A 12,846-nucleotide genomic window follows, 5' to 3' on the forward strand; every position below is an offset into this window, starting at 1 on the left:
GGCCCAGACTGCATCCACACGCAGATGCTGAAGCATCTCTCCAGGGACTGCCAGAGACACATTCTCGCGATATTTAATCGCATTTGGAGCGAAGGTGTGTTCCCGTCGCAATGGCGAGAGGGTGTTATTGTCCCCATCTTGAAGCCTGGTGCGGACCCACTGGCGGTGGACAGCTATCGTCCCATTACCCTCACCAACGTTTTGTGCAAATTGCTCGAACGTATGGTGGGGCAGCGTTTGTGTTGGGTCCTTGAGTCGCGCGGTCTCCTCGCTCCATCCCAGGGTGGCTTCCGTCGGGGCCGGTCTGCAGTGGACAATTTGGTGCGGCTGGAATCTGCTGTCCGTACGGCCTTTGTCCGACGTCAGCATCTCGTTGCTGTATTTTTCGATCTGTGGAAGGCGTATGACACCACATGGAGGCATCACATCCTCGCCACGTTGCATGAGTGGGGTCTTCGTGGTCGGCTCCCGGCTTTTCTTCAAAGCTTTTTATTGCGCCGCTCTTTCCGGGTGCAAGTCGGTGCCACCTCTAGTTCATCTTATATACAGGAAAATGGGGTCCCGCAGGGCTCAGTGTTGAGCGTCTCCTTATTTCTAGTGGCCATTAATGGTCTGGCTGCAGCAGTGGGGTGGTCGGTGTCTCCTTCTTTGTATGCCGACGACTTCTGCATCTCATTTAGCTCCACGACTACGGGAGTCGCCGACCACAGGCTGCAAGTCGCCGTTCGCAAGGCAGCATCATGGGCTCTGACTCATGGTTTTCAGTTCTCTGCACCCAAGACTCGAGTTATGCACTTCTGCAGGCGTCGGACGGTCCACCTCATCCTGAACTTTACCTCGACGGCCACCTGCTTGAAGTGGTGGACACTTGCCGCTTCTTGGGACTCGTGTTTGATGCCCGGCTCACATGGGTTCCTCATGTTACTCAGCTGAAGCAAAAATGCTGGCGGCACCTCAATGCCCTCCGCTGCCTTAGCCACACGTCTTGGGGTGCAGATCGCTGCACGCTGCTGCGATTGTACAGAGCCCTTGTGCAGTCCCGGCTTGATTATGGGAGCCTGGCCTATGGGTCTGCGACACCCTCAGTGTTGAAGTTGTTAGACCCCATACACCACTGTGGGGTTCGGCTTGCAACTGGCGCTTTTCGCACCAGCCCTGTGGATAATCTACTGGTGGAGGCCGGTGGTTCCCCCGCTGCGGATTCGCCGCCATCGTCTGCTCGCCGACTATGCTGTCCACGTGCATTGCTCGCCAGGCCATCCCAATCGTCGCCTGCTTTTACCTGCCATGGTCCTCCATCTGCCTGAACGGCGACCTAGGTCTGGGCTTTCCGTAGCTGTCCGTGTCCAGTCCCTGCTGTCAGAACTGGGGTCATTCCCTCTTCTGCCTCCCTTCCGGGTCCGTACACCTACGGCTCCCTGGTGTTTGTCCCGGCCGTCCGTCCGTCTGGATTTGGCACAGGGACCTAAGGACTCGGTTCCGCCTGTGGCCCTCTGTCGCCGTTTTCTTGCGCTCCTCGAATCATTTCCGGGCTGTGAGCCTGTCTACACTGATGGTTCCCTGGTTGATGGTCGCACTGCCTACGCTTTTGCTCACGCTGCCCATGTTGAGCAACGCTCCTTGCCGGCTGGCTGCAGTATTTTTACTGCAGAGCTGGTGGCCATCTCGCACGCTCTTGAGCATATGCGTTTCTGCTCAGGTAGGTCCATCGTCATCTGCAGTGACTCCCTGAGCAGCCTTCAGGCCATCGACCGCTGCTATCCCTCTTCTCCTCTGGTGTCCTCTATTCAGGAGTCTGTTTCCGCCATTGCCCGTTCTGGTCGTTCGGTGGTCTTGGTTTGGACGCCAGGTCATGTTGGCATCCCGGGGAACGAACGTGTTGACAGGCTGGCCAAAGGGGCGATCGACGCCCCAGCTTTGGAGATCGGCCTCACAGCTCGCGACCTGCAGCTGGTGTTGCACCGTAAGGTGCTTGGGGTGTGGTCTGTTGAGTGGCGTGGCATGACAGCCCTGAATAAACTGCGGGCTGTCAAGGAGACGACCGATGTGTGGCGCTCCTCCCTGCGGTCTTCTCACAGGGAGTCTGTTATCTTGTGTCGGCTCCGCATTGGCCATACATACCTGACGCACGGCCATCTTTTGCGTCAGGAGGATCCCCCCCTGTGTCGGTGTGGGTCCCGGCTGACGGTCGCCCACGTTTTATTGGAGTGTCCCCGACTGCGCACCCTTCGGCAGTCTTTTAATCTCCCGGGCACCTTGCCTTTGATTTTATGCGACGATGCCTCCATGGCTGACAGTGTTTTACATTTTATCCGTGCTAGTCCTTTTTATGGTTCCATTTAGAGTGGTCCTGCACCTTTCCCTTTGTGTGTCTCTTGTCCTCGAGTCTCTCATATTTGGTTGCAGATTTTAGTGTGTCGTCGGTTGGTTGACTCTTTCCCTTTTTTGTTGTCGTGGTCAGTCAACCAGTCTCCGGTCAACTTCTTTTGTTCTGTTTCCTTTTGTCTGGTGTCTTCGTGTCTGTAGTGTTCGTTACCGCATTTGTGTTCTTTTAGGGCCTGGGGGGGGGGAGTCTCCTTCCCCTTGGGGTTTTACCTGCGTCGTGCATTTCTGTCTCGCCTGTTTTTGGAATGGGGGACTGATGACCTTAGCTGTTTAGTCCCCCTTAAACATCCCCACAACCACCACCACTATAAGCTCAGTAATATCTGCTGTAATCTATGTCCTCTTGTTTTTGGGTTCAGTTCTTCCAACTATCTTTTCTGTTTGTATATACCGGATTTAATTTGATCCCAGTCTTCATTTACTCCAGCATTTGAAAATTTTTGGTTAGGTTGTCTCTTTCATGAGCATAGTGCTTTGCCACTCCCTCAGTTTTCAGTTTTTCTATTTCCCATTTAAGTTTTACTGGCTTCTTACTTAACCACGTAATATTTGTAAACACTACTGTACGGCCAACATAATGCCATTGTTATTTTTCTCCATGAACATTTGTTCATAATGTGTAAATCACAGGAAAATTTGAAATACAATATAAATACGTCAATGCAAAATGAGGTGCAAATTAACATTGTGGCCTTAGGAAATTTGATGGGAATGATAAAAATGTTGTAAATGGCAGGAAAACATTAATTCTGGGAATGTAAAAATGGGGTTATACTGTACTTATTTCATAGGTGAATAACTTTTTCTTTTGAATCTTCTGTTGAAGCCCTGTGGCATCTGCTGTTTTGACTGTAATAACTGGTTACAACATTTTAGGTTACTCCAAATACGTACCTCTAGATATGTGGCAGTTATTACTGTAACCAGTGATTGCTGGTCAGTTTTAGAAAACAGTGAAATATAATTGGAAGAAACCATCTAAAAAGCCATGGCTTACTTGTAAACAGAAAAGGGAAATGTAGCCTATATGTAAGAGGAGTAATGATCCAGAATCAGTGAAACATTATAAAAACCTACTGCACTGCAATAAGAAAAGTTATTGAAAGTCCAGAAATATGTGCATTGTGTTTGAGATTAGCACATCTAGCAATAAAATTAAAACAATTTGGAATATTGTTAAAAGGGAAACAGGGCAACCAAGAGCACAGGAAGACTGTGTTTCTATTAGACTCAATGGAATGATTATTAACAAGAAGTCAGAAGTAGAAAACATTTTTAATAATCATTTTCTAACTGTTGTAGAGAAAATAGGATCCAGTTATTCATTGCAAGATAATATATGGAAGAGGCAATGCCTATGCAATTTGATAAAATTGAAATTCAACCCACCTCTCTTACTGAAATCAGGAAAATAATAAATTCACTCAAAAGTAAAAGCATACATGGAATTGATGGCATTTCCAACAGATAAGTAGGATTCTCAGTCACATATGTAGTAGCTCACTGAAACAGGGCATTTTTACCTATAGACTGAAATATGCTATTGTTAAACCATTGCATAAAAAAGGGGATAAGTCTGATGCCAACAACTACCACCCAATCTCACTTCTGACAGCTTTATTCAAAATTATTGAAAAAACAATATATTCAAGAGTAGTATCACATATTTGTAAAAATGAAGCACTAACTAAATGTCAGTTTGGTTTTCAGAAAGAAAATACTAGATTTGCTTTCACTGATCAAATGTTAAATGCATCGAATAACTGAACATCACCCATTGGGATATTATGTGATATCTCAAAGGCTTTTGAGTGTATGAATCATGAAATTCTTTGAGATAAGCTTAAGCATTGTGGTATGAGTGAGGAAAGTGCACAAATGATTTAATTCATATTTAACTGGAAGAATGCAGAAGGTTGAAATTAACAGTACAGGTAGTCTGCAAAAGTCCTCTAACTGGGGAGGTATCAAGAATGGTGTCCCACATGGTTCAGTCTTGTGTTCCTTATTGTTATTGATACATATTAATGACTTTTATAAATTATAGAGCGCAGCAATCAGTTGTCCTTTTTTGTAGGTTTTTTTGGCAAATCCAGATTTCGGCTAGTACCTAGCCATTATAAATGCACTATTTTCTAGTCTTGATACATGTCAGTTCCCTGTTGTTTGGGCGCCAGTCACAGTTCTTTGAATACTACTAGAATCTCACTACTGTTTGTGGAAATCACAACACCAAGAAGGAAACATATGCATGAATTCAATTGATTTAATACCACAGGTTAGGTACAAGACAAGTAACAAGTGATTACCTTTTCAAATCTTTGCATGTCCTTTGAGCCCTACTATTCAGTATGTCATGTAGCAACCATGCTCTGCAATTAAAGCTACTATACTCTGTAGCATTGAATCAATAACGTTTTTAATATGTTTCTGAGGGATTTCCCTCCATGCAGTTTGTATCCGAGCCCACAAATCCATGACACCAGTTACTGGGGGATCGTGAGGCACCAGGTGCCGACCAACCATATCTTAGACATGTTCAATAGGCAACATGTCTGTTGAACATGCAGGCCAGGAAAGCAATGGTACCCGTCGCTCTTCAAAGAAGGCCTTTCCATTCCTCACAATATATGGCCGGGCATTATCATGTTTAAATGTGGCCTGTGGAGATGCCTGAAGCAGGGGAATATCTCAGGCTCCACAACATCCGTTAGGTACCAGTTGCTGTTCAAAGTGCCCACAATATGTACGAGGTGAGATTGGTTGTTGTAACCAGTAGCACCCCAAACCATCACACCTGCTGCTTGTCCGCTATGCTGCTCCACAGTGCAGCCCTCCAGTTTGCGCTCACCACTGTACTGCTGGACACTTATGCAACCATCACTGTAGGACGCGTTGAAGCGGGACTCACCCGAAAAGATTACATATTGCCACTCAGCACTCCAGTGACGGTGTTCACATGCCTATTGCAGTCTGAGGAGCTTGTGGTTTCTGGACAATGTAAGCTGACATAACGGCATATGTGCAACCAATCTAGCCTGCAGTAGATGGCGATGAACCGTTGATGCAGACAAGTTCACACCTGTTGCAGTGCTCCAGTGACGAACCAACACTGTGGATGACACTGTATGGTCCATAATGGCCATGCGGACAAGATGACATTCATCCTGTGCTGTGGTCATGTTCCGTGGTCCAGTTCCCAGTCGTTGCTGCACACGACCTTCCTCTATTCATTGCTTCCACACACACATCGCTGTCATAGCAACATGCCCTGTGCGAGCTGAAATGTCACTGTATGACTGCTCCCATGCCAATATAGCTCCCTTTGATGTCGACGGTGCATACTGGCACTCACTTTATTGTTTCCACCTTGTTTGACAGCTTTGCACCGACTACACTAAGCACAACACCAACCTTGTCGGACCAACATGAGAGGGCTCTGCTCGGCCTGCAAAACGTATCATACACTGGCTGCACACCCATCACCACTTCCACCAAGTGTGGCGCTATTCGGGTAATTCCTTCTTGCTGTTGCACTTTTCACAAACGACAGTGTACAGTTCTGCACAGTAAATGGCATAACACCATTGATAAATACAGACTATGAACAGAAGTCTGTTGCTAAGGCAGAATATTCAAAATTTGGGTGTGTGAATTGATGTGAAATTGAACTGAAAGAAACACAGCAATGATCTGCTGAAACGGTTAGGTTCAATTACTTATGCTATTAGGGCTGTTGCAAATTTTAGCAATAAACATATCAGTAAATTAGTCTACTATGGCTGTTTTCATTCACTGCTTTCATATGGTATCTTATTTTGGGGTAATTCGTCATTAAGAGACAAAGTATTCATTGCACAAAAGCATGTACTGAATAATAGCTGGAGCCCACCCAAGATCACCTTGTAGACATTTATTTAAGGAACTCGGGATGTTCACAGTACCTTCGCAAAACTTATGTTCAATTATGAAATTTGTTATTAACAAACCATCCCAGTTCAAAAATAACAGCGAAGTGTATAGCTACAACACTAGAAGGAAGGATGATCTTCGCTATTCTGGGTTAAATCTGACTTTGCCACAGAAAGGGGTAAATTATGCTGCCACAAAAATCTTTGGGCATTTGCCAAAAAGCATTAAGTCTGACAGATAGCCAACCCACATTTAAAAACAAATTAAAAGAATTTCTGAATGACAACTCCTCCTACTCAATAGATGAAGTTTTGCATAAGAAGTAGTAAGTGTAAAATAATAGTAATAATAATAATAATAATAATAATAATAATAATATACAAAAAAAGTGAAAATAGAAGGAAACAAAACCAAACATTCAACACAAACCAAAAGAGATTTTACCAGACAATAGATAACACACACATTAAAATAGACAATCCACCAAACATAACAGACATGGAACACTTCTGGAGCAAGATATGGTCAAACCCGGTACAACATAATAGGTATGCACGGTGGATACAAGCAGAAACAGACACATACAAGATGATACCACAAATGCCTGAAGTGATAATTTTGCAACATGAAGTCACCCAAGCAATTAATTCTACTCACAATTGGAAAACCCCTGGAAAAGATAAAATAGCAAATTTCTGGCTAAAGAAGTTCAGCTCAACACATTCACATCTAACTAAATTATTTAACAGTTACATTGCAGACCCATACACATTCCCTGATACACTTACACATGGAATAACTTATCTGAAACCTAAAGATCGAGCAGACACAGCAAACCCAGCTAAATATCGCCCCATAACATGCCTACCAAAAGTATACAAAATATTAACTTCAGTCATTACACAGAAATTAATGACACATACAACACAGGACAAAATTATAAATGAAGAACAAAAATGCTGTTGCAAAGGAGCACGAGGGTGTAAAGAGCAACTGATAATAGATGCAGAGGTGACATATCAAGCTAAAACTAAACAAAGGTCGCTACACTACGCATACATTGATTATCAAAAAGCTTCTGATAGTGTACCCCACTCATGGTTACTACAAATATTGGAAATATATAAAGTAGATCCTAAATTGATACAGTTCCTAAACATAGTAATGAAAAATTGGAAAACCACACTTAATATCCAAACAAATTCAAATAATATCACATCACAGCCAATACAGATTAAGCGTGGAATATACCAAGGAGACTCATTAAGTCCTTCCTGGTTCTGTCTTGCACTGAACCCACTATCCAAAATGCTAAATAATACAAATTATGGATACAATATTACTGGAACATACCCACACAAAATCACACATTTGCTATACATGGATGATCTAAAACTACTGGCAGCAACAAATCAACAACTCAACCAATTACTAAAGATAACAGAAGTATTCAGCAATGATATAAATATGGCTTTTGGAACTGACAAATGTAAGAAAAATAGCATAGTCAAGGGAAAACGCACTAAACAAGAAGATTACATATCGGATAACCACAGCGACTGCATAGAAGCGATGGAAAAAACAGATGCCTATAAATATATGGCATACAGACAAAAAATAGGAATAGATAATACAAATATTAAAGAAGGACTAAAAGAAAAATATAGACAAAGACTAACAAAAATACTGAAAACAGAACTGACAGCAAGAAACAAGACAAAAGCTATAAATACTTATGCTATACCAATATTGACCTACTCATTTGGAGTAGTGAAATGGAGTAACACAGACCTAGAAGCACTCAATACACTTACACGATCACAATGCCACAAATATAGAATACATCACATACATTCAGCAACAAAAAGATTCACATTAAGCAGAAAGGAAGGAGGAAGGGGATTCATCGACAGGTAGACAATTTAAGAAAATTCTTTCTAGAACGAGCAGAAACTAGCAAAATACACAAAGCAATCACTCATATAAATACATCGGCTACACCACTGCAACTTCATAACCACTTCTACAACTCTTTAGATCACATAACATCAACAGATACGAAGAAAGTAAATTGGAAAAGGAAAACACTACATGGCAAGCACCCGTATCGTCTAACACAGCCACACATCGATCAAGACGCATCCAACACATGGCTAAGAAAAGGCAATATATACAGTGAGACGGAAGGATTCATGATTGCAATACAGGATCAGACAATAAACACCAGATATTACAGCAAGCATATTATTAAAGATCCCAATACCACAACAGATAAATGCAGACTTTGCAAACAACAATTACAAACAGTAGATCACATCACAAGCGGATGTACAATATTAGCAAATACAGAATACCGCTTGATCAAGGTCCGCGTCACTTTCCATTTTTAACCAGACTTAACGTCTGAGAAAGTAAAGAAATAATAATAATAATTTTGTGTAAAGAAAACTTATGTTAAAGTGACAAATTCCACATAATTATGAAAGGTCGTATTCATGATCAATGGAACAAGTATTAATATATGTATGTATGTTGTGTAATGGAACAATAATGGGTCTTCCTTCATTATTTATTTATCATAGTGTGAGACAACTGGGGTCATGTGTGCTGCTGATGTCATAAAATAGCTCAAATTGTCCTCTTTGTGATTCTTATCTTTTGACCATGTGTTCCAATATTAATTCACACACAACAACAGCAATACTGGTTAGTGTGAATATTGTAACCCTTACTTTAGAGCAGTTTTGTCCCTTCCCCTCCCCCCCCCCCCTTTCAAACAAACCAACCAACCAACCAACCAACCAACCAATCAATCTTATTTTAGGGCCAACAAAATTTTTTCAGCACAAATAAACTTGTGTAACTACAAATTAAAGTTCAGTCCACGAAACCAAACAGTAATAGTTATTACTGGCGGAACTTTATGTAAAGCATATTGAAACAGATATGGAATAGTTCCCAATAAAGTCCAAGCCCTACCAAGTTGCTGTGCACACACGTAGCAAGTTTGATATTAAAGAAAGTTTCATTAAGCCTGGTTAAGTTGGAAACTACACATTCCTAAGTCAAAGCACTGGGCACAAAGATTTATACAAAGTCTGATAACAGAGATGGAAATTGTTTCACAGATGTTTATTAATCCATTTCAATGTTTACATGATTTTTTCGAAGTACTCGCCTCCTACATGAATGGACTTTTTATAGCATCTCTGCCAGTCCTTGAATATGTGGTGCAGGTCATTCTTTGTCAAGTCCTTGAGAATCGCCTGACTTTTCTTGAGCACAACTTCAGAGTTCTCAAATTGAATGCCCCAAAGCTTTGTCTTTAGTGATGACAACAATAAAAATAACAGGCTGCAAGATCGGAACTACAAGCTGGAAGTGGTACACATGTAATGTTGAATTGAGCCGGAAACTGAACGACGTGATTTGTGACGTGAGGCCGCGCATTACCGTGATGAAATCGCCACCCAATCCGAGAAGATTCTTGTCATTTCTTTGAAATGTGCTTCCTCAGTTTAGCCAATGCTGACCTATAATATGCTGTGTAACAGCAATTGAGGGAGAACTGTACACTTGTAAATCATTCCAAGACAGTTAAAAACAGTGATCATTGCCACTTTTCCTGCAGATGGAAGAACTTTCATCTCTCTTGGTGTTGGGGAACCTAGTAATTTCCACATTATGCTGGCTCATTTTTGCTCAGGATCACAAAGATGCAGCCGTCACCATGATAATCAAGTCCTAAAACATATCCCCTCCATCAGCAAAGAGATGCAGCACCTCATGGCTTGCCTCCAAATGCACAGACTTTTGTTCAGGAGTCAATGACTTTGGCACCGGCACATGAACATGCACAATTGTAAAGACATAGTCATATGGAATTCTCTAAGGAATTCAACACTTCACTGAGGTTACATAACATTATCCACTGATCCTCATGGACAATCACAGCAGTTGTGTTGATGTTCACTTTGGTCACCATTAACAGGCAATTGACAATTCTTTGAAGTCCTTTAACCACCTAATACTGTTGTGTGAGTTAGTGCATCTTCACTGTACACTTGTTCCAGCTTTTCGTAAGTTTCAGTGGCTATATAGTTTAAATGAACACAGAATTTTATTGCACCATACTGCTCCTCTCTCGCCACCTCCATTTTTTGGCATGTGTAATGCAAAGAACGCTACAAAAGAGAGCATTACTACCAACCTACCTATACGAGAGTGCTGCCACCAATGGACATAATACAGAAAAGCCCACTCTTTTCAAATACTCATGGTACAGATAGGAAACCATCGTGGAAGCTACGTGAGAAAATTAGTCACAGTATTTGTTGATCAGCCCTCATTTGATCCTGGCAAACAGTTGGGGCAGTTTTAGTCTGCCGGCAGAGGCGAGTCGGATAACAGCAATTGAGGAAGAGACTACCTCTGGTTGGCTTTATATTTGCCCACTATGGAAATTCACATGATCAGCTAGCAATACTCCAGCCACAGGTGCCCACACAGAATGTGGGTAGCGTTCTTGTTGTCATCTTCAGTCTGAAGACCAGTTTGGTGCAGCTCTCCCCGCTGCTCTATCCTGTGCAAGCCTCATCATCTCCAAATAACTACTGCCACTTACATCCTTTTGAGCTTACTTACTGTATTCATCTCTTAGCCTCCCTCTACAATTTTTATCCCCTACACTTCCTCCCCCTCAGCTTCTACCAGTCTTCCCCTTCTTCTGTAAACTATTCATGTTAGTATTTTACAGTCATGACTAGTTGAACTTATAGCTTGGTCAGGGTGCTTTATTTGGAATTATAATAATTACATTCTTCTTAAAGTCTGATGATACACCTTGCACACCCGGTGAAGTAGTTCTGTTATGGTTTTCTCTCCCAAGGATATCAGTAGTTCTGAGGGAATGTCATCTACTCTGTAGGCCTTGTCTCATCTTAGGTCTTTTAGTGCTCTTTCACAGTCATCTTCATCTACATCTACATTCTTATGTCTGTATATAATATTGCCTTCAGGTTTGTTTCCTTTGTATAGCCCCTCTGTCTTTCAGCTTTCCATTCTTTGCGTAGTACCCGCTTTCCATTTGAGATCTTTATTGTTAAGTTGCTTTTCTTTCCTCCAAATGTCTCTTTAACTTTTCTAAAGGCAGTCACTATCTTTTCCTTAGTTATATATCCTTTTTTATGCTTACATTTGTCCTCTATCCATGCCTGCTTAGCAGTTTTGCACACTTCCTGCCAATCCGATTTTTAGATGTGTCTGTATTCCATTTCACCTGCTTCATTTGATGTGTTTTTATGTTTTCCCCTTTTATTAATTAAATTCAATATTTTGTGTGATACCAAGGATTTCTACTAGGCATTTTCATTTTTCCTATTTGAACGTCTACTGCCTTCATTGTTTCATATCTCAAAGCTACCCATTTGTCTGCTGCTGTATTCCTCTCTCCTGTTTGTCAGTTGTTGCCTAATGCTCCCACTGAAACTCTCAACAGCTTCTGATTCTTCCAGTGTATCCAGGTCCCATATCCTTAATTGCAACTTCTTCAGTTTTAACCTACAGTTCAAAACCAATAAATTGTAGTCAGAGTCCACATCTGCCCCTTGATGAATCTTACAGTTTAAAATCTGGTTCAATATATCTGTCTTACCATAATCTGAAACCACCTCGTATCTCCATGTCTCTTCCATGTATACAACCCTTTTCCATGATTCTTAAACCAGGTGTTGCTGATGATTAAATTATTATCTGTGGAAAATTCTACCAGATGGTATCCTCTTTCATTCCTCAGTCCCAGTCCATATTTATCTAGTATTTTACCTCCTCTTCCTCTTTCTGCTACTGAATTCCAGTTCCCAGTCAAAACTGAGTTTTACTCGCCTGGTAACTATCTGAATAATTTCTTTTATCTCATCATATATTCTTCCAATCTCTTCATCTATGGATCTAGTTGGCATATAAATTTGTACTACTGTGTTGAGTGTTGGCTTCATGCCCACCTGGCTAATAATGCATTCCCTATGCTATTCATTGTAAGTTACACAAATTCCTTTATTCTCATTCATTAGGAGACTTAGTCCTGCGTTACCCCTATTTGGTTGTGTATTTACAACCGTGTACTCACCTCTCCAGAAATCCTGTTCATCCTGCCACTGTATTTCATTAATCCTCTCTGTATCTAACTCCAACCTATCCATTACCCTTTTTAAGTTTTCTAACCTACCTTCCCGATTAAGGGAAGACCAAGTTGAAATAATGAGAAAATTTTATTCAGGCATGCCACATGAAAAACTCGGAGGTCATACAACTTTCTGCCATGGTTAGGACATAAGTGCAGTAAGCAACTTCAGAAAAGTCCAACACATCTTCTGTGTTTTTTTAGCATTGATACAGGACAAGGAGGTAAAGCATTACTTTGTTTTAGTCAAGCACCTCATTTAAACTGCTGCAGTAGATAGAATTTTAAGGAAGACAAGTCCTGCTATAGTAAGACAGGAGATAGAACATGCAAGGTATGAACTCAGTGTGTGTATGTAGGAACAGCTT

The 12,846-nt window shown here is 41.7% G+C and overlaps 1 protein-coding gene across 2 annotated transcripts in view; it reads left to right on the plus strand.

Moving 5' to 3' along the window:
• LOC124776919 (exocyst complex component 7) overlaps positions 1-12,846 on the plus strand; it is a 130,086-nt gene that overhangs the window by 69,198 nt on the left and 48,042 nt on the right. The gene's annotated exons all lie outside the window — the stretch shown is intronic.

The sequence above is a fragment of the Schistocerca piceifrons genome, chromosome 2, assembly GCF_021461385.2.
Source record: "Schistocerca piceifrons isolate TAMUIC-IGC-003096 chromosome 2, iqSchPice1.1, whole genome shotgun sequence".
Classification (NCBI taxonomy): domain Eukaryota; kingdom Metazoa; phylum Arthropoda; class Insecta; order Orthoptera; family Acrididae; genus Schistocerca; species Schistocerca piceifrons.